Genomic DNA, 27,093 nt, shown 5'->3' on the forward strand with positions numbered 1-27,093 from the left:
CGAGCGCAGCCTTGTCGGGCAAATGCGAATCCCAGAGAAAACATTTCAGTTAATGCACATTAAAAGGGCGCGATACTCGACTAGAGAAGATTGTCTCGGCAGAAGATGAGAATTCCTATAGGCTTTTCAATCAGCGTGGGTGGCGCGCGGCGACCGGATTTTTTTCCCTACTCGCGTTCGATCTACGCCGCGAGGTAATGCTCGACTTTTCGACGAGCGTGGGTTGCATCGCTTATTGCGGTATGTGATCGATCCATTAACGTGATAGAATATGATAGAACACTATTGAGAGATCCTTGGATTGAAATCATGATATATTATAAATTAACAATTTACTTAGCTATTTTCCTCTCGTGTAGGATTCTATTATATGCTTCTCCATGATGACTTTTAAATTGAATATTTTAAAAATCTCAATACAATTCTCTTCAAGTTAAAAAAAAGCTGAACGCTTTCTTAGTTATTCCTGTGTAAAGAAAGAAAGAAAGAAAGAAAGAAGCTAGAACAAGGATAAAGAGAATATTGCAATCTCGTTAATTTAATTTATTAGTAATATATTAGTAATATACTTTCATTACATTTTTATATGATTTTTTGAAAGTCAAACGATTTTGATGCGAACGATCCTGGCTTAGCATAACGACATGCAGTGAGCAGAATGATTATATTTACGAACGAGCAAGCAGTCGAAGAACTAAGAACTTGAAACAATTACCTCGAATGTGCGCGGTTTATGCTCTGTATAATATATTAAAATAAATTTAAAAATACATGTCCATGCATCGAGAAATTTTTCTCGCTAAATTATGTGGGAGAAGGCTCATGTTCCTACAGAGATGTCAATTTAGAATAAGATAAAATTAAAACCGTCTGGATGAACCTATGATCGGCATGGACGAGAAAACTGCTTTTGTTCATATAATCGATCAATCCTTTTAAAAACTTCTTTTTGCACTTAATGTATTAATTATTATTTAAAAAGGCAGTATTGATCGGATAATTTCAAACACTAGTAATCTAATTGCGTTCCACAAGCGGGAGAATGATCGCCTACACCGGCATATCTAGCGCAATCGAGCGATTCAGATCGCAACCGATCGAAGTTGGAACGTAGGTCGGCAAATGAAAAAGAGAAAGAGAGAGCGGGACCGCCGTAAGATGCGGAGTGGTGCGGCGGGGGAGTGCGTGGAACAATGGGAACCACTGTCGGAGCATTGGCTGGCTGTGCCGCACAACTCGCGCAGGAGATCCGATAAGATAGGGAGAAGGTCCCTGTATCGCTCGTAGCCACCATTCATCGGCGCCGTATCGTCGTGGGCACCTCTTTACCCTTTTCACGGCGCGGCATATTAGAGCCATTGTGTTATCTGTCATGTCGGGGATATCCGAAGGGCCAACAGACGGGACGCGATGTCCCGCCAAAGGAACTAGTCGCGTCAGAGGTGTGAAAAGCACCTCGCGTGGGTGGCACGAGGCCCGGCGCCCATTTCGAGGCCGAAAATCGATGAATGCGCGATCGATCGACGAGAATATACGTGATACGTGATACGTGATACGTGATACGTGGCGAACCGGTAGAATAGCCTATGTATCGAAACGTGACGCCAGCTGCAATCGATTGATCGATCTGCCCGATAATTATGTTTGTCTCGCAATACCACGCGCGACGTGTCTTTCATAAAAGTGATCCGATTGAGTCACGTTACGAGGAATACTATATTATATAGAGTCACCTCCCTCATCCAGATTATTACATATGTAGGATTGATCTAACCGTCACGCAACGATAACTCTTTCGTCACCGGAAGCGATTATTATACGCGAATGTTCCGCTCGCGAATGAGTCGTTTCCCTAATTGCGCTTCGGTAAGAATTGATTCTTACACACGTGCGATCTGCTTTATATCGACGACAACGATGACGATGAAGACAGGTTGGGAGGAGCGCCTGCCCACGTGCGTGCGGAGTTATTTATTCATTCGTTTATCCACCTACCTATTTGACACCTACCCATTTCTAACCCTTCATTTTAACGTCTAGCGCACTCGCTGGCACTGTTACTTTCGCGCACCTCGAATTATTGTAAAAGGCTGCGTAATACTTGCAACGGCGCTCGCGAGCTCGCTCGGATAACTGCTGCCGTGCTACAATAGCGATACACACCACTATGACGTTTCTCATGACGATTAATTCGCGAACAATACACGGATTACATCACGACAATTAGCGACAACACTTTTGCCGACAAGCAAGAGAGAGCGAATCGCGTTGCGCGCGCAAGCGAGACGGAGAGTGTCGCGTGAACGTTGCACGCACTCACGCAAGCACGCACTCGTGCGCGCTCTAATACGATCGCTCCAGTGCCAGTTTGTGCGTTTTGCTTACGCTTACTTACGTGCCGTCGCTCGCGCGTGCCTACCGCGCTTTGCGTATGTAGAGCATGGGATTGCTATTGTCTATTGTTGCACGTTTTATTATTTCCCGGGTCATGGTCGCTTGCGTTGACTTGGTTTGGTGAATCGAAATCGCACTACCACCCAGTTCCCTTATCTAATCTTTATTGTTAGATACCTTCAAACATTTTGCAAACGTATCTTGCGACATGCTACTGTACGATTTAAATCGTTAATCTTGTGGTAAAAAGTTTCTATACAAAATTTTCAAACATTTCTTTTGCTATTGCCGCTTGTGAAATTTTATAGTTTTAGGTATAATTTAGTGGCAAAATTAACCTGCAGCATTTCTACTTTAAATTAAAAGAGCTATTATGTGAAACTATTCGAAAAGATTTCTAATTGGAATGGCTATCATGTTTCGGCTTTTGACCTTCACGAATAAAATAGCAAACGTCTTCCTTCTGTCACTCACAATCAGAAAGATCTCCGTGGTTCTATTAAAGATTATTTTGAAACTCATCTTTCTAAAGAAGAATGAAGAAGATGAATTATCAAGAGATACTGTTGTACCAACCTTTCAAACACGACACAGTTCGACGATGTTTGACAGAATTACTTGTAACATTTACTATTAATAGCCTATTAAAATATATACTTGTAACATTTACTCTTAATAGCCTATTAAAATATACATATAATTATATGATTAAAATATAATTTTTTATATTACATTCATTTTTAAAAATTGTATTCTTAGTAATGGCAATGAGGCGCATCGAAAAATGATGCGATAACACACACAATCGAGGTTGTTATTACATTTCTACAATTCTAATTGCCGGTAAGATGCTCGATAAATCACGTCGATTACAAATGAAGCAGATACTCGCTCGAGACATGTTTATTCACGCACGTCCGATTATTACTAAGCAATACAGCATCGCTCGCAGATGGTTCTCGCAGCGGGAAGAGGGCGACGCACGGCAAAGGAGAGTAAAATAGAGAAGAGAAAGAAGAAAACGCGAAGGAGATCCTTATAGGAAGAATAAAAGAAAAGGTGAGGGGGCGAGAAGAAGGCGTCGGAACGGTCGCCCGCAGTGCCGCTGACTATTTATCATAAGATCGATCGGTATCTCGAAACGATACCGGTCCGATCGGCGTCGTATCGATTCTTCTAAGGGCTTCAATTAACGTTATTAAAGCACCATTAATCTCCGGGTCGACACGACGTACGGCATGCACGGCATGCCGCGTCCCGATCCGGCCTCCTACGATTCTTTCCTCGCATTCGATCCCGCGGAAAGATTTACGGATATATAGATCGATCCAAGCTCTCGATTTATTTATTCTACATTGCCCTATTGTATCTTGATACATAGTCGAATCAACCAATCACGTTCAAATAGAACACATATTTTTTACAAACGTAAATATTATAAATTATTCAACCATCTATTTTCAAGCAGTCTCAGTCTCACAGTTGATTGACAAAAATACCGAAACCGAGCAAACTATATCCACAAAAACTAGTTATTTATAAATTTTAATATTTTAAGTAATTAATATTACATGTAGGTACTATAAAATGTGTAAAAAGAGATATTAATTTTTTTACGCAAATTTTTCATTTTTATTGTAACGAAAAAGTCAAGATGTTTATTCAAGAGACTATTTAAGAAATATAATATTTTTCGCGCAAAAAGATGAAAGACTAAGGTCCAAATACCTTTGTCACTAACGCAACCGTCACGCTTGGCTTTCTGCCAAATTGCATCCGTTGAAACTGACGGACATTACTGAGGCTTCTCCTCTTTTTAGGTAAAAACTATCGTTGCACGAATGCCATAATACCATGCAAGTTCCTTGAATAATTGCCGCATGTCCAGATACATAATACGCGAGGATCGCACGCAAGGAGAAAAAGTATAAAATCAAGCGTTTCTTTGAGACGAGCGATGGCTTCTCGCCATGCGGTGCGTAAATCATACCGTGAAAGCTTTACGATAGGTCGCGGGTAAGTACGCAACTACTCTTGTTAGCTAGTAAATTAGAAGCATCGGCGGCGCCAAGACCGTTTACAAAATTGCGTTTCATCGCGATTAAAGTTTTAACATTTGTTGAGCGTATTTGTGTAAGTGTAGTAAAAAATGGAAAGGCAGATAACATAGATTCCGGAGTTGCAAAAGCAGCGAACAACACAACGTTATTTTTTCTAATATTTCAATAAAAATAGAGTAATTATTTGCGGAAAATTATCATTAATTTTTAATTAAGAATAATTAATATTCTTTAATTAAAAATTATTAATATCTTCGACATATAATTATATATTATATTTGTGTAAAAAATAATCTAATCTCTTAAAATAACATTTTTCTGTGTATATCGTCGAAGTAAAAAAAAAAAAAAAAAAAAAAAAAAAAAAATTAATAAAAATAGTATAAAGAAAATAAAAATTCAACAAACTGTGCTTCCATTGACATATTTTATGTAAATTTCGTCACATAAAGACGGACGATTGCTTCCGATCAAAGTTTCAATACAACGGAGACACGCCAACATAAATTCATGCACGATTAGCTTTCGGTGTCTCTCGTGTTGTATGTAAAATCGTGTTTTAAGCACCGACTCGCTCAGTCCGCGCTAATGAAGTAGACCAGACGCTGGAGCAAGAAGCGTGGTCCATACCGCACTACTACTGGGGCGTGGTCGCATACATGAATACGAAAAACGTGGATTCTGAACGAACGAGTGCACAACGCATCGAGAAGCCTGAGCGTCAGAAATAAGGGATATAACGTCCCTCGAGAGGCGTCATTACATCACGTTCGGTGGAAATAAATCGCGCTGCCTGGGAACGTCAAGTACAAGAAATAGAAGGAGTAATTCGAGAAAATAGCGTTCGTTTATAAATCGTATTTCAAATAGCCGTCGGAATTGCACGCGAAGAATTTATAAAGATCTATCGCACAGATGTGGTCTTTTTTAATTATACTTTATGAATATTAATTCAATTATATATTCAAATATATTTCTACGTTTAAACTTTTATATATATATATATGTACATAGTTTTGTGCCATTTTATTATTGTTGTATTTATCTATACTTTTTATTTATCACTCGTCAATTGCAGCATCAGTTTTTAAATCAGATAATTACATTTCCGACGAATCACAGGGATAATTGAGCTCCTCGACCGCGACAAACAGATCTCCAACCTCTCTATCTCCGCGTCCTCTTTTCCGTACATTACGAAAACCGTGGCTTAACTATGTTATATTGTTAAGAGCGCATCGCATCACGACAGGTCGCACGGGGTATACTTGTGTGCTACGAGCCGCGAATTTCCGTTTCCGGACGAGCGGTCGCGGCACGTAAAAGAAGAAACCGCTAGCTTGTGCAGCGAAGGATGCATCTGGCGCGAGGTCTCGGATCGTCCTTGTCGATTCCGTCGCCGGAAACGCAGCCTCTTGATCCCCCTCTCTTGATCTCGTGTGCGCAACTCTTCCGGCAACCAGAACGATTAGAGAGAGAGAGAGAGAGAGAGAGAGAGAGAGCGCTTGGATTCGTTTTGCTAAAGAAGAATATCTGAATGAAATCGCGACTTAATCTTTACTTAATCTTTCTTACGTTTTAAAAAATTGAGCGCACTGAAATAATAATTAATTTAGTGCCTATCATTTAATAGAATTTGTCAAAATAAAATTTAATATAAATAATAAAAAGTTATCTACAAAGTAAAGTGCATCTACAAGAATATCGCGTGTTTCTAATTAGCTTAATAACATCTTTCCTAAGCAAATCGCAATGATAAGCGCGTCTTAAGAAATATCTTGGAAATTAATCAATGTGCATTTGTCGTACACTTGCAGTCGGATTTCGCTTCGTCTAATCAGAATTACGAATCGAGCGTGTCCTTCGTCGGAACTTTCTTGCGCTCGCGATCGCAGCACTTGCCGCGAAGTAGGGACCGATCGAGAACGAGACAGCGGGTCGACGTGGAAAGGGTGACGAAGTGGGGTTGAGGGAAGGTAGAAGGAGCGCGAGGAGTAGAGGAACGCGCGGAGAGGATGTCCAAACGGAATCAGGATCGGCATGGGCAGAGAACCGTGCACTAAGCAGCCTCGTCGACATCCTGCCAGGATTGCGACACCGTAGCTTCGTGGCTCGTGCACGGAAAACACACTGCGTGCCTCGAGAGCGGAAGCAGATCTTGCGCAATCGGGCCGCCTATTGTCTTGGGATTCTCCGCCACGGGGGTCGACTTTGATATTAACGTCGACATATCTTTAACACTACGCGCCTGATACGCGTATCTGATGCCTGCGCGAGACCATCTCGTGCTATCGGGTCACCCTCGACCTCACCACGAGGCGTGTATCGATCGCATTTCGAACGAACGAGTTGCAATTGCTCGATTCTTATATACACACACTTTTCTCTCGTTGATTCTCGCGTTCCGGTATTTCGTCATTGATCCTTCGATATGAAATAGTCTTAAAGCAATCGTGTAATTGCATCGAATTGCATATACTACACATATATATATATATCTATACACAACACCGTTACTTTAAAAAAGAATTTATTTTTAAAGAATTAAATTGTTATTTTTAACAACTGTTTATTTCTCTTAATTATAAGTGTTAAACTAATATATGTCATCGTGAAGTCGCGCAGATAAGCGCATTTTATCTCGCAGTTTTCTCATAATGAAGTGTTCAGGTAATCGTGATTACGGGGGAGCGAGCCGACTCTACGATTCTGCGTAAGTACGCAATTTTGCGAAGGACGCGTAGGCATAAGGTAATGCTCGCGCGGAACACGATTGCTACACTATTTCCTCCTCGCGCAATTTTACACTTTGCGTGGTGCACATGCGACTGTGTAGCCGCGGCGTGGGTTGGGCGCCAGAAAAAAGAAAAAAGGCTCATGTGAAATCTATGAATCACCATCTCTCGCTTTGCGCGTCGAACGATATACATATACAAAAGCCAGTAAATATGTAATAATCCTTAGACGCATCTCCTCTCCGGGTAACTCCGGCAGACCGGAACGCGTTTATCGCGCCGCGTTAAAACGCGCTGCCAGCGTGGGAGGATTATATAAAAAGCCGACCTCGAGAATGCACGCGATAGAAGTAAAATAGGTGAAAATGGTCTCGGCGAAATTACGTGCGTAAAATGGTGAAATATCTTAACGACAAAGCGCTAACGAAAGTGCCTAATGAGAGATTACTATTTTCCTCACGCGGGCTATTGCCTTTCTAACGGATAATCGTCGTGATTTGTTTTGCTTTTTCAACGATCTCGTTTCTACGACCGCGCGATTGTCGTCGTTCCCTGCATTTCCTGGCGATGCGCTTTGATTTTTTGCGCCACTTTCTCCGGCCAAAATGTCCGGATCCGAGAGATCTTGGAACGTCGCCGTCGTGATTAATTAAACACGACAGGCAGTCGCATGAGCGCATTTATCGCGAGTACAAATGGCAAGGCGGATTAAACCGACGTGCCATATATATATTTTTTCAGAACCGCTCCAAGGCAGTCGGGTGGCACGATCATAATCGAGACGAGCTTCATCCGGCAGTGCAGGTTGCTGCAGATGCGCAAGGATAAAATATTACGCGAGTGCTAGATTTAGAATACGATAAGGAGATTGTTAATCTCCGGAACGACGTAGGAAGAGAGAAGACGCATATGTTTGTATAGCATTACATCGTTCTAAGTGAAATCGTGTTAAAAGTGAATGTCAAATCTCGCTTCAAATAGAAACATGCGCAAATGATTGACCTTGAGAGGAATCTTTCAATATCTATAATATAATTATCTATTTAGATGATGCTAATATACATATATAGTTATTTCAATATTCATACACAATTTATTTGATTGAGTTTCAATTTCACGCACCAGATTCAGATTTCACTTTGTATTAATATGTAAGCGGATCACCGTGACACTGTCACCCTTCTTATTCATATATGCGGATGAATGAGCAACGGAATCGCGTAAGGTATCAATGTAACGCAGAGAGGAGAGAAGAACTTGACCCTCCCTCCCCTCTCGCGCGCACACACGCATCTACATTAACCCCCCTTACCACGAGATCACGTTGCGGCGAAAAGACGATTCTATTTATGCGCGCAACCGACTCGGACCTGGGGTTAATACGATGATATCATTCACGGGATATACTTACCTACGTAAGTCGATTAGCGCAGGAAAGGCAGGGACGAGTTTTGCGGTCGAAACCGAGCACGGTGGACCGAAGTATATATCTATCTATCTCTCTCTCTCTCTCTCTCTCTCTCTCTCTCTCTCTCGACGTAAAGAGGGTTCGCCGTGAAACGTGAGGGACAAAACAGGTGAAACTAGTTTTCTAGCTCTTTCTCGAGATATTTAAGCTTCTGATCCGTTGTGAAAAAGTCTATTTCTGATACTATCTGTGTAAGTTGCATACGTATCAAACTAATCAATCTAAGAATGAAACTTTTAGCATTTTGCGGGATTTAGATCTCAATCTAGCTTAATAGAAAAGAATAATCAAATAAGAATTATTCTTTTAACATTTAATGTTGACACATTACATAAGGTAGAGAAAAACAACTGTAAAAAGAAGAAATTCTCTCTTGTCATTTTATAATATTATATTAACAACTGTATAATTGTAATATACATATAATATATGATATATAATGAATAAATAAATAAATAAATAAATAAAATATAATATATGCATTATACATGTAACAAATTAAAGATAGATATTATTTTATATCTCCTAAATACATATATATGAAGAAAAAAAACGAGAAACCACTCTAAAGCCGAATACGTGGTTTTGGACCCACTTGCGTCTAGAAAAAACGAGGACCCTAAACGACTCGTACTACGGTACTCGCGAGGTCGGCAATAAAATATATCTCGCTATGCCGTAATTATACTCGCCGAGCCCTAAATATTTCTCTCCGCGCCTTCCTCTCTTTCGATCCGTCGGAATGCGGCGTACGAGTCGTTCCTCTTCCTCCTTCTCCTCGCTGGCTAACTTGAAAGGTAGCGCGATCGTTCTGTCTTCCCGCTCGTCCTTAGATATTTTTTTTTCCCTCTCTCTCTCTCTCTCTCTCTCCTCTGCCTTCCTGCGTCGCGCTGACTCGTGAATACATCTACGAGTTAACGAATTTCGTGGCGCGCGAACTGGCACCCTTCTAATCCTGACTAACGTCCAGAACGTCGAGAACGAAGAGCTGGCGAGAAACACGCGAGGACGCCAGGACGGAGCGACTAGCGGCTTAAGTCTTAGGGATCCGCAGGATCCCGACGGCTCGACCCTGTTTCGCAGATATACCTTTTGCCTTATGCTCCTGCGTAAAGGGCGCGGGATGCTCTGGGCGACGTCTTTATCGTCCCGCATCCACCTCGTTTCGCTTCCCGTGTGTCAAGGTAATAACTCTAACATTTCATCACACGTCTCTTTAAATGCACAATTATCTTGTAGAAGAAAAAGCTCATTAAATGATTTAAATTATTAGTTATAATTATAGTATAAACAACATTGTTCACGCAATATCAAGATAAACGAATGTCTGTAGAATTTTATATTGAATATTATTTCTATTCTTTAGAATTGCTATAATAAGACACTTTCGAAATATTTCAATCGAGTAATTATCATCATTATTATGCGATATAATACAACATCGTCTGGAATAGTCTCATTTCATATTATAATGTAGACTCATTTACTTCAGTTTTTCTTAGCTACAGATTTCTCAACGAGATTCGATTCTCCATCTCTGAATTTATTTATTGACATAAAATTTCATCTCGAGATAATTTCAATACGTGACATTGTAGTCATTTGAACTACACAACTCAAAAAAAAAAAAAAAAAAAAAAAAAAAAAAATGGAGAATGTGAGCACAAGCACAGACTTGGAACAATACAAGAAGATGCTGCTCCAAAATAGTCTCAAACGTAAATACCATCTACTTGAAAGACACGTGTGTGAATGGAAAAAGTTAACACGACGCGCTATTATTAGTCTCATTGACAAAGCGTCGCGAAGTCTGGTTAAGGTCTGGGACGAGAGGGCTCGTCGGCGCCGAGGTCCGAGGGCGTCTCGTCGAAGCGGCGGGACGAGAGCGCGTAGAGAATTGCTCTCTTTACTTTTCATCCTTTCCTCTACTTTACATACACCGCGTGCTGACGGGGCCATCGTCCTCCGACCGCTGTTGCAATGTTGCAACGATTATTGTGCCTCGCTACCTTCACACGGTAGCAATACGCGGTAGCAACAAGCAACTTCTTTTGTCCGAGGATGCTGCGCGTCTCGCGCGGCGACACAATGGCTCGTTTCAGCGGCGACCGGATTTCGGAGTCCGCGTCGCTGAATGGGCCATTGGAGCGAAGGGTAGACGCATGTTGCCGAAGCCAATGAGGTAGTAGACATCACGATAATAACGTGCATGGGTGTTAACATATTAAGAGCGATTTCCGTTACATTGTTGACCGTTCGGCTGACGGTTCCGCCGAACGGAGCGATCGCTCAAGCTCGCGTCATTGCTCCTGTATTGTTGAAAACTAGTAGCTCGTATACGTGGACCGACATATTATATACAATATCTTATCTTTTTTTAATGCGATATACGCGTTTCATCGCTAGAAAATATAAGATCATAATGTTGGTCTTATAAGAATGACCACGTTAATTAAACCAACTGATACATATATGTTGGCACGTAGACGCTAAGTAATGATTGCATTGCGTAATCTTGATTTTGCTCGTGCGTAAAACTATTGTCCGCCAGACGGTCTTTCTTCGACGAGTGGATGAGCAAATTCACGAATTAAGCGGTTTGTTTGCGGCATTCGGCTAAAACTCAAGGTCCCGGATTTCATTTCCGCGATCTTCGTCTCCGATGAATACGTCCTTCGCACGCTCTTTGGATTATCCAAATTTCTTCAAGGACTCGCCGTAACGGACAATGTCGATTAATTTAAGGAAACCCGTTTGCATGATAAATATTATACTTAAACGGTCAATATAAAACGCACCTATTTCGGTAATTTACAATCTTGAGTAGCAACCGTATTACGATAAGCGATTACGCAAGATAGCACACATGGCATTCATTGCCGGGGCCGCAACAACGAATCATTACGCGCAGCCGGGCGTTACAGATATATGGAGCGGTATTTTACCAGTGTTTTAGCAGTGACAGAATCAAATTTTTCCATCGAGTTTGTATAATTCCGATAACAAAAGGTCAATAAACATAATTTAATAAATAATATTCGACTATATTTTGTGTTAAAAAAAATAAATATAAAACAGAAATATCAAGCTTATATGGTTTCAATAAGATACACATGCCATAAAATTTTAAAGAAAAATATCTCCAAAAAAAATATATTAACATTTCGTATTACATATATATATATAACTTTATAAAAATTAGGTTTAATATTAATTATCTCTAAATTTTTATAGCTTATCAGCCGAATGGCATAAATACTCTATAATCGCGAATACAAATTGGCGGATTACGCAAACGAAATTGGGTGATAATAATGCGTGTAGATAAAAAAAAAAAAAAAATAGGGGAAGAGAACGCAGGGATGGCAGAAGAAGACGCAGGGCAGAAACTGAAAGGAGAAAAAGAGGGAGTATAAAGAAGAAGCGCGCGAGATCGCAGTAGCAATCGGCGGACCCGTCATTAAAAATCAGTTAACCTCGCAATTACCGTGCGAGTCCCAGCCTATTAAGTGCGCGTAATCGGAAGAGGCTTTTTTTCGAATAATCGTCCGCGGCGAGCGCACGGAGAAACGAGCTCGCTCGCGGACTACCCGCCGATTATGCGACCGCTCGGTGGGAAGGAAGCGCTTTGTTTCGTAGCGAAGGCACGAAGGTAATAGCCGGAGACGAATGCCAAGTCTCTTTCGAGCCAGTACATTTGCGAAATGCTGATGGCTTTGCGCAAACATTGCCTGATAAACTCGCTCGAGTCACCGCAGAAATTTCAGACGCGCGTTCTTTTGATAAGGCATCATATCTTCAGGAAAAGAAGTTTCCTAATCTAACAATAAGAAATATAGATTTATCTACATTCTCTTTTTCTATTCAAACCTCTGTGAACTAGTTTCTTATTATAATTTAAGATTTTTTTTATACATACATAATGTACATACGTAATTTCTATTAATAAAAAAAATTCGACAGAACTTTAATAATTTTTTAATCGTATACCTGTTTCTTTCTCAGGCACACGAACGAAACTATTAAACGAGAAAGTTTTCATTTAGCAACGTAATTGGTCATTTATGAGTCTATAACTCTTCTTTTCATTGCCTTGTTAAAGCATCATTTTCTCCTCTCTTGATTTCTATCGTTTGAAACATTCGATAGAAGATTATTTGCCGGAATTACTCCCAACCATTGTCGCTTACGCATTTGATTTTTCATCATATTAGACTACCGAAAGAATTGTTTGTTCTCGACATGTTTAGCAGGACGTTGAAAAAAGGGAGGAGAAAAGTCTTAATAGAGTAAAGGCTGATGATGAATAGTTACGAATGAGTTTATCGGCACTTAAGTGGTGCCAAATAAGACACGTAAAAATACAAGCTGATTTCGGTATTTTCGAGATATATGTTTTTACTTACATATATATATGCGAATCAACAACAACTTTGAGATAAAGAAGCGTTTAAAGTCCATTTAGTTGCTTCGATTGGTATGGATAATCCGACACTTTAATCAATGCACCGGTCAAGAGTCGTTCACAGCTTAGCGGACCTGAATGAAACATTAATCATAATGTATTAACTCTTAAGCATTAGATATACAGCCGTACTTATGCGCATATACTATTTCACTAATTTTTAAATGCATAATTTTACAAGATATATGTATAAGGAAATATCGTATAGATATATAAATTAAAATTTCAATATTATTCAAATATTATTTATGTGTATTATAATATGAAATATAATACTAATATTTGATTGCGAATTATTATATTCTAATCATTGTATATGTATAATATATTCACATGAAAAACACTTAACATACTTTTTTTCTTACAATAATAATATAAATTTAAAAATAACGTTTGAATCATCTGCAACGGATGATTCAAATATATATTTTTATTAAGATGATATCAGGCTTTCATCTAGTGATCTTCTGCTGATAAGATCGGTCATATCACGTCGCTTGCTTTTGTTGATTACTCGCGATGGAAAGACAGACGAAGCGAGTCGCATGGAACAACAAAGTCTGGCTTGTGGGCCTCGGCTGTGTATGATTAATGCGACCCACTGTGGCGAACGCAATATAGAACGACGTGCCTCATTTGCATCTACGTTTCGAGGACCACCGTGTTTGACGTCGAAAACCTCTTAACGAGAAATTATTAAGGAACAATTAAACTCTCGACTCGAAATTCACAGTATACATTGTCGACATCTCGCAAAACGAAAACCATACCATAAGAAAAAAATGTTTAAGCGTTTGTAATCGATCGCGTGTTTTATCTGATGTTTTTTAATGAGATGTTTATTCTTCTTAGTTTGATAAGAAGTCTAATATATTATATTCTCCAATTTTCCATTGACCTGATTATTTTTTAATATGAAATTTAATTTATATATGTCGTATTTAAATTATTTATAATATAATAAATATATGCAGATATATAATAATATATAAATAGATGTATAAATTTATAAACTCATCTATTTAAGAAGGATTAATGTAATAGACATCACTAAAATTGCTACTGTCTTTGTATACGAACTTTGCAACATTGTCGCAAGGATATCTCTGAATTATTACTTTATAATAACATGATGTCTCGAAAGAAACTGGCAACGTGTCCGCGCAAGCAGCGACATATATTTGCAACCGTGTGGGCGTTTATTGGCGACCTGTTTAACACAGGCGACAGTTAGTGGATTCAATGATCGTGTAATTGTCAGCGGGAAACCGGACTACCTCTTCTTCGCTCTGCCCGCAAGCTGTTTTGCAAATCTTATGATTACTCCAAGGTAAGATGAAGCATCGAGAATCGATGGGATACCACTAACATAAGTTCTTTTGAGCCAGTAATGTCGTTTATTTCATTCAAATTTATGCAAAACTGTTTCACAAGCATCGCTCAATATAAAAGATATAAAAAATCAAAGATATATCGCGCAATATTTCATCGAAATTCACGCTTTTCTAAGATTATCATATTGCGTATCTTCAAATAATTCAAGTAAAATTGTAATTCAATAAAATTGAGAAAGATATTCTTAAACTTGACTCTTTTAATTCACACTAACTAGCAAAAAGTTTTATATCTCGGCAAGATATCTTCCTAAGACTTCCCGATGCAATATTACCGATGATTTTCTCGCTATGTGTTGACGATTTTCAATGACGTCATTCAATAATCTCATCAAGCCATCATAAAGCGTATTGCTTCTCTCGGCTGGAAATTGTTTCTTATATTTTCCTATGACTTTCCGCGGCATGATAAGCAGCCGCCGATGGATTTGCCAGGTCGCGGATAAAAAAACGAACGACGCTCAGAGAGATCTTTCGCGAGAGACGATATTCCATGTAGATTCGCATACGCCTACGCAAAGGGACACACGCAGGTGCGTGCCCACGGGTTCGCGGGGGTTAATGCGTCGAGTAATAATTAAAACGCCATTTTGCTCGGAGAAAGGAGAAACGTGAGGCGCGATTATAAAGACGCTGCCGTACCTATTTCGTAACGGTTTGGTAAATAGACCCCATTTAATCTGTGGACAGTAATATTATAATATGTATGTACATATCGCGTCATATTTAATGTCTGACGAATTCGACCAGAAAGATGTTGAAAATGTATAACGACGAGAGCGTAGACTTAGCGGAATCGCGACAAAACGGAGAACGCAACGAGATTGTTGGCGACCTCCCGGGGGACCTCGGAGTCTTCTCTCGAATATCAGAAACCATCGACTTTCGGTCGAATCGGCACTCGATCTCTCGTTGATGTATCGCGCGTACGATCGCGAATACCGACGACGTTTATTAAAAAGACCGGCGGCCTCGCTGTATCCTGGTAATCTTAATAATGGCATCTCGGCGATTCTCCGCGGTAACGTAACGCGCGATGCCGAGGAGGAAAATTTTTCAACTCGTATCGGATCATTCCGTATGCAGGCGCATACGCGCGACCGGTCATAAGCGCGGTAAACGCGAGTACACGTTAGAAGAATGATCGCGCGCGAGCGCATGTCGCAATTAACACTTACGTAAGAAGTAATTGAGAAACCGCGCAGCTGCTATCTTCTCGTGGGCAAGATGTATCGTATCGAGGAGGAGGTTTATAATAATTCGGTATCGCCGCGATGATCCACACGCATTCGCGTTCGCGTTTAGCTCGTCTACGTTTAATTCCCTGACAACCGTTGCGGCCTCGTTCGAGTCAACAATCGATACTATGTTCCAAGCATTAAAGTTTCCATAGCTCGCGTACATGAAATTTTGTACCTACGGCGTTTATCTCGCTCCAAACAATTTATCGTTGCGCACGTCTTCTCCTATCGACGCAGCCTTGTCTCGCTAATAGAAAAATTGCTTCTCTTTACTTTATATCTTGTTTCTTTTTCTTGTCGGACACGATGCATTTTATGCAAATGCGTTTATATAGTAATTTAAAGTATGTTTTGTATATGCATTTAAATATTTGAGATTGCTAAATAGGAAGAATAAATTTATAACGATAAGAGATATCTATACGAGGCGAAAATATCTTCTCAGACAATGGAAAAAAATCTTAATAAAAATGAATAAAATTAAAAGCAAGAATTAAGAAGAATCGAAATGAGTAACGTCAAAATTACAGTGGAAAGCTTCTGATACGATACTGAGTAAGAAAAGTCTGTTAATTATGAAACGTTGTTAAATTTAGTCACGATCAGCGACCGACAGCCGCGCCTCAGACTCTTCGTCCTAATCATAGGCGATTAGACGCGGTGAAGCGTTCACGAGACATGACAAAGAACGAGGTGTCGATTTTTGCCCCTCGCGAGCAATTATTAATCGCACTTAGCACTAATGACGACCGCGCCGCGTTCGTATATATATGCTAATGAAGCGTTCTCCTCTATTTTCTACGGGGATAATATAACATTGAACGCCGCAATGTGATTAGCGGTGTGAGCCCCGACGATGAGGCGATTCCTCAGGGCAGCCGAGAGTGGATAAGTGCATAAGGGGAATATCCCTCAATGTCGCGCCGCCTCGATGAAGACCTCACCTGGACCTCACCTCACGGGGGTGGCCGGGAGCCTTGACCGCGCTATCGCCTTAATCCTGCGTTTTAGCACGAACGAAGGAGGCATGAGACTCTCTCTTTCTCTCTCTCTCTTTTTCTCTCAGGCCACTTAAGCGAGCGGTCAAAGTGCGACATCCGGTTATGCGTTTACCGGCGTCAAAGCGAAGAAATATTACGCCGTATGCTTGCCCTTTCATATTTTCATGTATTCTCATTTATTTTCTTGCTCGTAAGAAATTATAGCGACTCGCGGCGTCCTTAGTAGAATGAGTTTTCTATTAGATCGTCTGTTTTTATAACTAAAGAGACAACAATCTAATAAATTATGCTCTACCACTATGTACATTTTATTAGTCTCATTTTTATTACAATTAAATATATGATTTTTTATTATATATTGTATATCATTCAATATATTAATGCATTTTAATTTTTAGTAACGACGACTACGTTTGAAACATTCCACGCAAGTCGCGTAACGAGATAAATAATTAATGGTATTCTCGGTAAAGCAAAACTAGAATAATTGAACGCTTCAAATACCGATTAACTACGTAAATTTATCGTGTGTTGCAACGTCGCAGCTTGGCTCGCGATATGCGTGAAATTGATTTAAGATTAAGTCACAGACGCGCAACTATTAACGGCAGAAGAATCATAATTTACGAGAAATTTACTACGCCGCGTACAATACTTACTTTAAAAAATAATGCAAAATATATTTCATTTTAAAATACAATATACATATATATATATAAAATAAGTTCATATTTACGAAAGAATAAGCTGATGCTAATGTATACATTGTAATAATAAATATTAAATTATATTTTATTTCTTTTACTTAAAAAGTTGCGATTTTCAGTCGGAGAAGAAAAATAGCACGTCGCATGTAAAGTTAACGCAAAATTGCCGGAAACTGCATTGCCAAATATCCGCGGCGATGTACATCATTCGTGAGAATAGTTATTAGCAGTGTGACACAAGACGCAATTAAATTGCGCGGACGAGTCCCTGAGTACGAGATGCACGCATCACCCGACGCGTCTCTCCGTGTCTCAGATGACGCTACTTCGAGAGGGTGAATTAATACGCGAGTGAGACGCGATGCGCGCGTATTAAAGATAGAGAAAAAGTCCGTAATTACGAATAAAAGTTTCAATTAACTCCCGTCTTAACGTAAGCGCGTCCCCGCTCGTGATTCATAGGCTATATAACTGTGCGCATCGTAGTACCAAGTATACCGTATACCGTCGAAGGATAGTGTTCCTTTCACTTTGTTTTCCCGGATGCTTGGTTAGATGTTAACCTTCCTGCTGGAGATGAATATTCTCCCTTTGACATCGCTGCTCCGTAAAGATTATTATCTAAATTTTCGAATAGTCTCTTCTACATTGAATAATCAGAAAGAAAATTAAATAAAAATATACGACACTTTTACATTTACAATATCACGATAAAAGCTTAAAATATTGCATTTTTTGCGTGCGCAAATGTTTTAAGATATAAATTAAAACGATAAATCAGCTCTGTGGGGGCGAAAGGATTTGTACAAATACTGAGGATAATATATGTAATAGGTAATATTCTCGTAAGAACATTTGAACAAAATTAAAAGCTCGAAGATAAATATCTTGAGGTGATCGTATATTTTCTTAATAATATATCTTTCCTAGAATTTGAGTGAAACATAATTTATTCGCTTACAAGCGTAATTCGCTCGTCTTCCAGCATTGCGTCCAATTTGCGGAACCGCGCCTGTGATGTTAACGGGCGACTCGACCCGTAATGGGATTACTTTGCGTAAATCACGAAACTGGCCGGTCGATCTCACCGCGTGTCGTATATGACGTGTCTTCGACGACTTTGCCCCCTTCCTGCTTTGAGATATGTCGGACGTTTAACCTCGAGGTCGCGTTATGCTAGAAACACCCGGAATCGACCGCTCATTCACTACGCTTCGCGTGACACGCAGAATCTTGTTGGCGACTTGTTGGCACGCAGGATGTCAGAGTTGCAGTCCAGATCGTGCATCAAAATTATAATATCGACAAATTTCCTTTAAATAAGCCGAGTCTAAATGTAATGTAGACTCAACTCCTTTTTCAATGATAATAAATTATATAATATAAATTTTAGAATATCATTTCACATACAATATAACTGTTATTTGTAGATTTTATCCACATTGGTATGCATATAAAATCAATTTTTAAAATTATACTTTGCAAAAAAATGTTTAACACATGTATATTATAATTTTAAAATACACATATTAAACAAAGTGTGTAATTTATTATAATTTTAATTGAAAAGAATTTACTATCAATTTTTTAACAATTTACTGTTTTCTCTGCCACTTTGACAATAATATAAAAACTGTAATAACTAACTGGAATAATTGTGTTTTTGCAAAAGAAATTGTTCTCACAATTCACATCGCAGCTCTTCAGTAATGCGCATTCGATAATAATTTTACGGATCAAAAGTATAGGCCCACACGTAGAGAAAAATAAATTAACGACTTGGCCCTAATTGCACGTTCAGATTTTTACGGGCGACCCTGTCATATACGAGATGCGTGCGAGATTACAAACACAGTCGAGTGGAGGAGTGTGAGAGAAGGGTGACGGCGGGGAAGTATATGACGTAGGGCTATAATTACTGCGAGCGTGCCCTCGTGCGCGGGAAAAAATCGGGATAAAACGGTGCCTCTATTAATTACCTATTACTTAATCGCGCGCTCTTTCTCTTTTCCCCTTCATCGAGCAAAAAGCGATGAAGAAGAAGCATAAAGAATGGAAGCGTATTCAAACGCATGCGCCTTTGGTTGCCGATAAAAGGACTCGCGATTCAAAGGATCGCGTCTTTCTCCATGTGAGCTCGATTACACAAACACATTTTTGCCGAAACGTTCACTTTTGAAATTTTATAAATAATTGAAATAACTCCTTTTTCATCGTATGACCTTATGATTACGCAAAATTAAATCTCTTAATTTTTTTCTTGGACAACTTATTAAATGTCGAAATTTTGGCCCCGAATTAGCCGCGATTGTGTGACTTTATATTCATTCGCGCGAGATAGCGATGGCTTTGAGATATTCACGTGCGAGAAAATATGAATATTTCTTGCGTAAAAAATGAGTAAAACAAATCGATATGATCAAGACAAAAATATTATAATAATTCAGCAAATAAAATTAATACGGCACGAGGCATTATTTAACATTTTTTTAGTTTAATTATGACTAAAGAGCAGTTGATTTTGTGCTTTAAAAAATTCAACAAATCGAAATAAAAGAGACCGATCGCGTAACATTTTTTTAAATTATCCACGTTTTATATCACATATATATTTGTAATGAACTAAGAAGAAGGATGAAATTAATGGTTCAGGCTCCATGCCCAACGCCAGCGACTGTCGCGTTCCTCGCATAAATCGTCGCGCTTCAGATATATTTTCCCTAATGAATGACTCATACAATTTTGGACGTGTCGGAGATATGCGTGCACGGTAGCGGACTCAGAGATTTAAATAATCGGAGTTTATGATCACCATGCGTTCCGAGCTTGCGAAATCTCACAGAACGTGCCCGTCGGTGAACAATTTATTATCGCGATAAATTGTGTCGAGCTCGTCTCAATGTTGCAAAATTTCAATTCCACGCTAATTTGATATTCTGACGTATAGGCCGATTTTTCATATTTATTGCCATCGCCGCGCGAAAAATCGGGAGATGACCGCCGATTGACATTTATAATTCGCACGGCCTTAGCGTTGGAGGCGTATCACGTTGTAAAAAAAAAAAGTATATAATATTACACAATAAATAATAAAAATGTATAACATGAGTGAATGTCACCAGTTTAATAAACCCGGTTAATAAAATTAATTTCGTCGTGGTACGCTCGTTTCCGTCACTACGCGTCGGAGAAAGGAATAATTGTCGCCGCTCACACTATACCCAGTGTTGATTATCCCGCAATAACATCTGACATACGATTAAGGCGAGAGCCAAGTGGCAACGGGCATTTCGATGATTTTAGAAGCTACGTCATCGTTAACGGGCCGGCAATCGATCACGACGCGGATCACACGACATGTATCTCCGTTCTACACACTTGTAGTAATCTACGAAGCAGATTTTTTTTTTTGTCAGGGTCTTTTGACGTGTCTTCTAATCGCGTGTCTTTGCGAATCTGTCGCGCACTCCTTTCGATCGCCTCTGTTCTGTGTGACATGAACAGTGTTAACTAACTGTGCGTCAGCATTTATTTAGGTTTAGTCAGCCTAAATAAATTCATTGTAAAAAAAAATCGTACACGGTTCCAGCGTTACAAATTAAAAATCGTTAGTATACCTATATCACAATATTCAATTTATTGTAAAATTTAAAAATATAGAGATATCATTGATTTAATATAAAAAAATAAATCATATAACATGTAATAAAACTTATCCTTTGTAACAGGTTTTGCCAATTTATTACATAAAAAATTCATCGCGTTAAGACTAACAGAGAGTTTAGCATAATTTTACACGTGATTCTGCTCTTGAAAGGGCAATCAAAATGAATATCCCGTTATCGGCCAAATAAAAGGTCTATCTTTATAGAACGCATTAGAACATCAAAGAGACCGGTGTTCGAATTAGAGGGCATCGCGTAGCGTGTGTGAATCCGGATCATTAATAAAATATAATTTTCAAGAGATTATATAAGCCCTCGCTGTGTTAAAAAAAGGGCGTTACTCTGACTATAGACTTTAATTATTAGACATTAATTGTTTACTTGGTATGAACGGAGAACATGCATTTACGCAACATGTCAAGATATTCTTCTTACAATTAGTATCTTTCTTTATCTCGCGCGTCGTGCGCAGATAAAGAATTAATTGACGTTGATGAACAACATATAATTAAGTACGTCACAGCGGATGTAAATATGAAATCGACAGAGTAACGATTTGATATTTTTTCATAGATTTATACTTTGAAATAAAAAAAAAACATGATCTCTGAAAATTTAATAAAATAAAAATATTCAATATTACGTGTCTGTTTGTATTATTTATTATTGCTATTCAGTAAGAAAGAGAAAACAAAAATAATGTTTCACGGGCTCGTCCGGGATTTGAACCCGGGACCTCTCGCACCCGAAGCGAGAATCATACCCCTAGACCAACGAGCCGCCTTGACTGCCTCTTTCTTAAGGAAATACTAATAAAACAGCCATAAGTTACGTTGGTTTTAATTAGTGATCTTACAATACGATTATATGAAATATGTGTGATTAGTGTTCCAGTTGCTGCACAAGTCTAATCACGCTCGTGTGCGATTTACTTCTATCATAAGAAACGGAAACAAACATTCTGTATGTCTTCGAACATACCAAGATATATTTATGAATGTAAGTAGCTAGTAGAAATTTATAATTTGATATATTTTCGATAGTAAATTAATCTATCGCAATTATTAACCATTGAACATTTTATTTTCTACCCGTATACTCTCATGATAGCGCTAAAATATTCTTAAAATTATTAAAATCGTTTTCCCGCAAATGTCAAATCGTCGATCATTAAGATGAAAATTTGATTACGTACCTTACATCATCGTCCAGGTGATAGGTGCTTTGTATTAAATGTATATGTAAAAAAACACATAAACGAAAAGTAATGATCAAATAAAACCATTTGAAATAAAACCACAAAATATATACTGAAATATATGCAGAGCGTGCGTGCTTGATCGAGATAGTAAGAGGCACAGAAAAGGTGAGATGACAGGTAGGCGGGAAATCGAAGTCGATGCAGAGCCCATGGCTCCATCTGTAGTTAGCAAAGTAGATTTGCCTTGCGTGTTACTCGCCCCAGCCTCCGCGCGTCATCCCATCGTGGAATAAGCGGCGCGTTTTGAGGAGTGCATGTGGACTACGATAAAGTTGAAGAAAGGTCACGAAGCGTGGGTTATGCAATTACTTTTTATCAAACGTAATTACGAGATTTGTTCGTGCAAAAAAAGAAAGTAGAGAGGAGGAAAGGGGGAGGAAAAATTGTTATATATATATATATATATATATATATATTATATATGTCCCTGTTTTCTTTGTCCCTTCTGTTAAATGCAAACGAGGATTTCGTGAGGTAAATTTTCGGCCAAGAGCTAGATGAATAGACGAATAGGTCCCTTGAGAGATACAGCTACAGAGAAACAGAAATGAAAGCAAACGAAATTATTTACGCGACTTTGAAATCGGTAACAGAATATAACGCTAGATTTACCACAGAAATTTCTTTAATTCCGGTCGAAATATTTTTATACCCACAAGCCCTATATATATATATATTCCTGAACAGGTTATCTCGAACAGAGAAGAAACTTAAACAATAAAAATTTAAAAAAATTTCAAAGTCACTCTTCCGATTTTCTCTTTACTATACAATATTCTATTACTATATAATAATAAAATTTCAATCCTTGTGTTATACAAATGTCAAAAATTTTTCTTATAAAGAAGAAAAATGAATTTCCTTTAACTTTCTTTAGAACTATTCATAAAAATATGTCATTCGCAGGTAAAAAAGGAAAGGGTCCGCGTTATTCATAAATGCAATTCTGTGAAAAATCCGGAAAAAAATGCCGTTCAAAACGAGTAACATATGTTTCGGCAAAAATGACATTATAAATAACTAAAAACGTTTTAATAGCATTACGTTTTGAATATAATGTACGTTGGGTTGTTTAATTGTATTTATTACGCACATATTTATATAATTTATCCTAATTTCAAATTATTTATACTTTTTATTTAACACTTAATTTTACAAAGAAGAAAAAATTTTTAACAAGAAAACAGCAATAGATGCTTGTAGTAGTCTTTAATTTTTTTATATTGTTTTTCTTACATATTTTTTCTACAAAGAATAAGCGCAAATGCTAAACAATTTGCTAAACACAACATATCTAACAAATAAAAATATTTAAAATAGTACTCGGAAAGAAGTGCTAGTAGCAATATATATTTTTGTAAAAAGAGGACAGAGATGTATGTCATAAAAATTTAAAAGAAACTATCAGAAATCTAATTGTCGTACATTTAGACACATAGTTATTATACATATATATATATATATATATATATATATATATATATATATATATATATATATCTATTGTAGAAAAATAATTGTAAAAATGAATATATTTTTTTTATACTGCTATTTACGTATTTGTATTATATATGTATATGTATATATACGTATTTGTTTTAAGCAACATTTTATTTCAAACAATAATAGCACGATAATTAGGAAAAAGACGCCGAAAAAGAAGAGTAGCTACTATTCAAGTTCATAATATCAATTTCGGCAATATTTATCATTGTTTTAAATATGCCTAAAATTTATAATTGAGAAATATCGTTAATCAATCAGTCTTTATATCTCCAGACATTTATGTGATTCTCCGTTAAGTAAAAATAACTTTCACACTTTGTTTCAAAATATTATTCGATATATGAGAAATGTGATTAAGTTTATAAACATTTAATGCATTTGTCATCGGACACAATCCAAGATATATGGTATCACGATCGTCTTTCCAAAGACGCGTCTCGAAAATCATCTCATTACACGCGTAACGTAAGTGCGTTCATATCAAATCATATAAAAATAGTAGTTGATTCGATGTATTTCGCAATAAATGTCACAGTCTAAATAGCAAACCATTACGTAAAACAAACTGCTGTAAATTGTTCTCTTATAAAAGCAAAGTTTCTATGGTCGTTGTCACCACTATTGAAATGTTTCTCACGTTATTGTTTGCCCGAAAGAACAATACAAAAATGCGTGCCTAATACGTAACAACATTAAGTCAACACTGCAAGAAAAAGAATAAGTGACAACTCAGTGCGACTAAAGATGTTTTTTTTCTTAAAGATTGATTACATCTAAAATTTAATCACAGAATATTCAATTGGTCTCAGTCAAAGTTGCTTTTTTTATATTATCGAAAATTTTAGCTACTTTAAAATAATAAAATAATAAAAGCTTGTACAAATTTTTTTTAACATTATTTTTCTAATATAAGAAAAACTTTAAACAATAGTTAAAATATACAAAATAGAGAGCTATAGTATGTTATAATATAATTATTTTTATAATATTACAATATTCAAATAAAATCAAAGTCTGTCTCTGAAGTATTGTAAATTTATTTTATAAATAACAATCTTTTGTATTCTGTATTCTTTTTTCTTTAGCCATCGATTTTGTAATATATAGAGAGAAATATATCACAAATCCTTATTTCTTAAAAAAAAAAAGAAAAAAAAAAAAAAAAAAAAGAGTGAAATATATCGCAAAGAATCTACTACGAGGGTCCGAGTTGTAGGTAGATATCTAAGATTCATAAAGGGTAAGAGAAGATGCAAAGAAAGGAGTAGGAAAGGAAGAGAGGAAAGGGTAAAGAGTTGAGGCCCCTCCTTCGTCAACCCCCACCACGAAGTATAGTAGGATTATCCGGTCGTCCAGCAAAATCCCCACCAAAGCTACAACAGGACCGCAACCCACCTGTACCACTTGGATAGACTGTGCCGATCCGACGCACAGTATGCCTATAAGGCCCATTCGAGAAACACTTACGAGAGCGAGTCGTGCCGCGCGGCAATCGAGCGAGCGAACGGAAACTCGATCCAAGTGGGACCGTGGAAAATAAATGTGCAGAAGTGGGGGTCGATTCAAGAATCGACGTGGACACCCTCACCTACCAAAGTCATTCACCTAACGGTCATCGGCGCGTCAAGAGTCTTCATTTTCTTCCGTTATCCGGTCGCACCAGTCGCGAGAATTCGCATTCGCCGTCGTCGGTTCGCGACCTTTTGCACGAAACTAGTCGCGGCAAGGTGCAATCAAGCGGCATGGACTGGTGCGGTTCAACTTGAGGTTCAAACTGTTCGATGCTGTTAGTAGTGATTTCTCTTCGACATCGAACGGATATCTATTCGGATAGAAAACTGATGACACTTGGCACATTCTAATGACAGCGAGAGACTTTATTTAGAAATGTATATGCATTGTGGAAAATACCCTCCTAAGTGTGTTTGATTATCCGTGAAATTTTGTGTCGTGTTACTTTCATCTGTGATCACCCGAAGACAATGAACAAAATTTTTCGGTGTCTTGTGTCTTGTCAAATGCGAATGTTGAGGTGACCAGTGGCGAGGAGCGCCACTAGAAGACTTGCCTTGGAAGATTAGTGGTGATTCACTAATAACTTGGAATAAAATCTGACTGAGCCTAATCGATGCTGAATATCATTCACATCTGCCGTTAATTCATCGTAACAACAAATGTATGTAATATTTCATAATAATTTCGTCGTCTCATTGAATTAAGAATTTCTTTCACGCTGACATCGGAGTATTATTAAAATTCTTACCGCGACATTTGATTAGTTTTAGAAAATTATGTCGTTGAAAAATATCTAAATAAATATCTAATAACGCGCATCGAAAAAATAGAATTAGCTATGAGAAAATAGATTTATTTAAAGTAATGAAAATCATAGCGAGGAAACGGTATGACAGTTTTGATTCATTAAACAGCATGTCTAGATAATAAACTTTTCGATCGATTAGAATTATATTATCGATATGATCAATTGCGATCTATCTAGTTGCATTTGTTAGTTTTTTACGACAATTTAATGATATCGGGTCGCATCGACGCGAACCTCGGAGACGACGATTGGGAACGATCGAAAACGCGAGAGCGATGAGAATTTGCTTGGGAATCGTTTCGTCGCGGATTAGATGCCGTGATGAGTTCTCACTCGTGACTCATCAATTTTGACAGACGCGCGTGCATCCGCGAACTTGTTTGTCATCGTAAACCGTAGCATTTGTCCGCGACTTCATACAAGCCGCGACAAATCGTCCGCGTGTCGATCGAGCGTCGGTTGCGATATATAGAATAGAATCGTCATTGCGTCGCACGCATGCAGACCGATGCGAAGGCCGGATTGGCGAAACGTCGCTCCGTTTCGAAAGAACGGAAGTTGTTATTCGCAAACTGGAGTATCGCCATTCGCTGAGATGAAGTTGCGAGATGCCGGAACCGCTTCCTCGCAGATCGATCGATCGCCGGTATCGATTAGCGTTCGAACGGAATTCTCGATCAATTTGGATGAGCGTGCACGTGCGAGCGATAGAATGATATTTGCAATGGTATCGCGCGAACGCTCTCGGTAACCAATAACAAAATGAATCGCCGTCGGCCGCCGCTATCACTATATATACATTTGTATATACGTTGCAAATCTTACGTACATAATATAATATGTCGAGTCTTTTAATTCTAAAGAAGAAAGGAA

General features: G+C 38.2%; 1 protein-coding gene and 1 non-coding gene across 6 annotated transcripts in view; one reads left to right on the forward strand and one right to left on the reverse strand.

Moving 5' to 3' along the window:
• The window catches only part of LOC140668556 (knirps-related protein), a 123,331-nt gene that overhangs the window by 83,375 nt on the left and 12,863 nt on the right, over positions 1–27,093 (forward strand). For 3 of the 5 annotated variants that reach the window (XM_072897685.1, XM_072897686.1, XM_072897689.1), the window contains exon 1: positions 25,272–26,073. The exons of the other annotated variants lie outside the window; for them this stretch is intronic. The gene's annotated coding sequence lies outside the window, so the exon portion shown is untranslated. Of the gene's footprint in view, positions 1–25,271; positions 26,074–27,093 lie in introns of those variants that run through there. 5 annotated transcript variants of the gene reach the window in all.
• Positions 21,839–21,910, reverse strand: Trnap-cgg (transfer RNA proline (anticodon CGG)). The gene has a single exon. It is a non-coding gene; the product is annotated as a tRNA-Pro (tRNA).

The sequence above is a fragment of the Anoplolepis gracilipes genome, chromosome 8, assembly GCF_047496725.1.
Source record: "Anoplolepis gracilipes chromosome 8, ASM4749672v1, whole genome shotgun sequence".
NCBI classification, from domain to species: domain Eukaryota; kingdom Metazoa; phylum Arthropoda; class Insecta; order Hymenoptera; family Formicidae; genus Anoplolepis; species Anoplolepis gracilipes.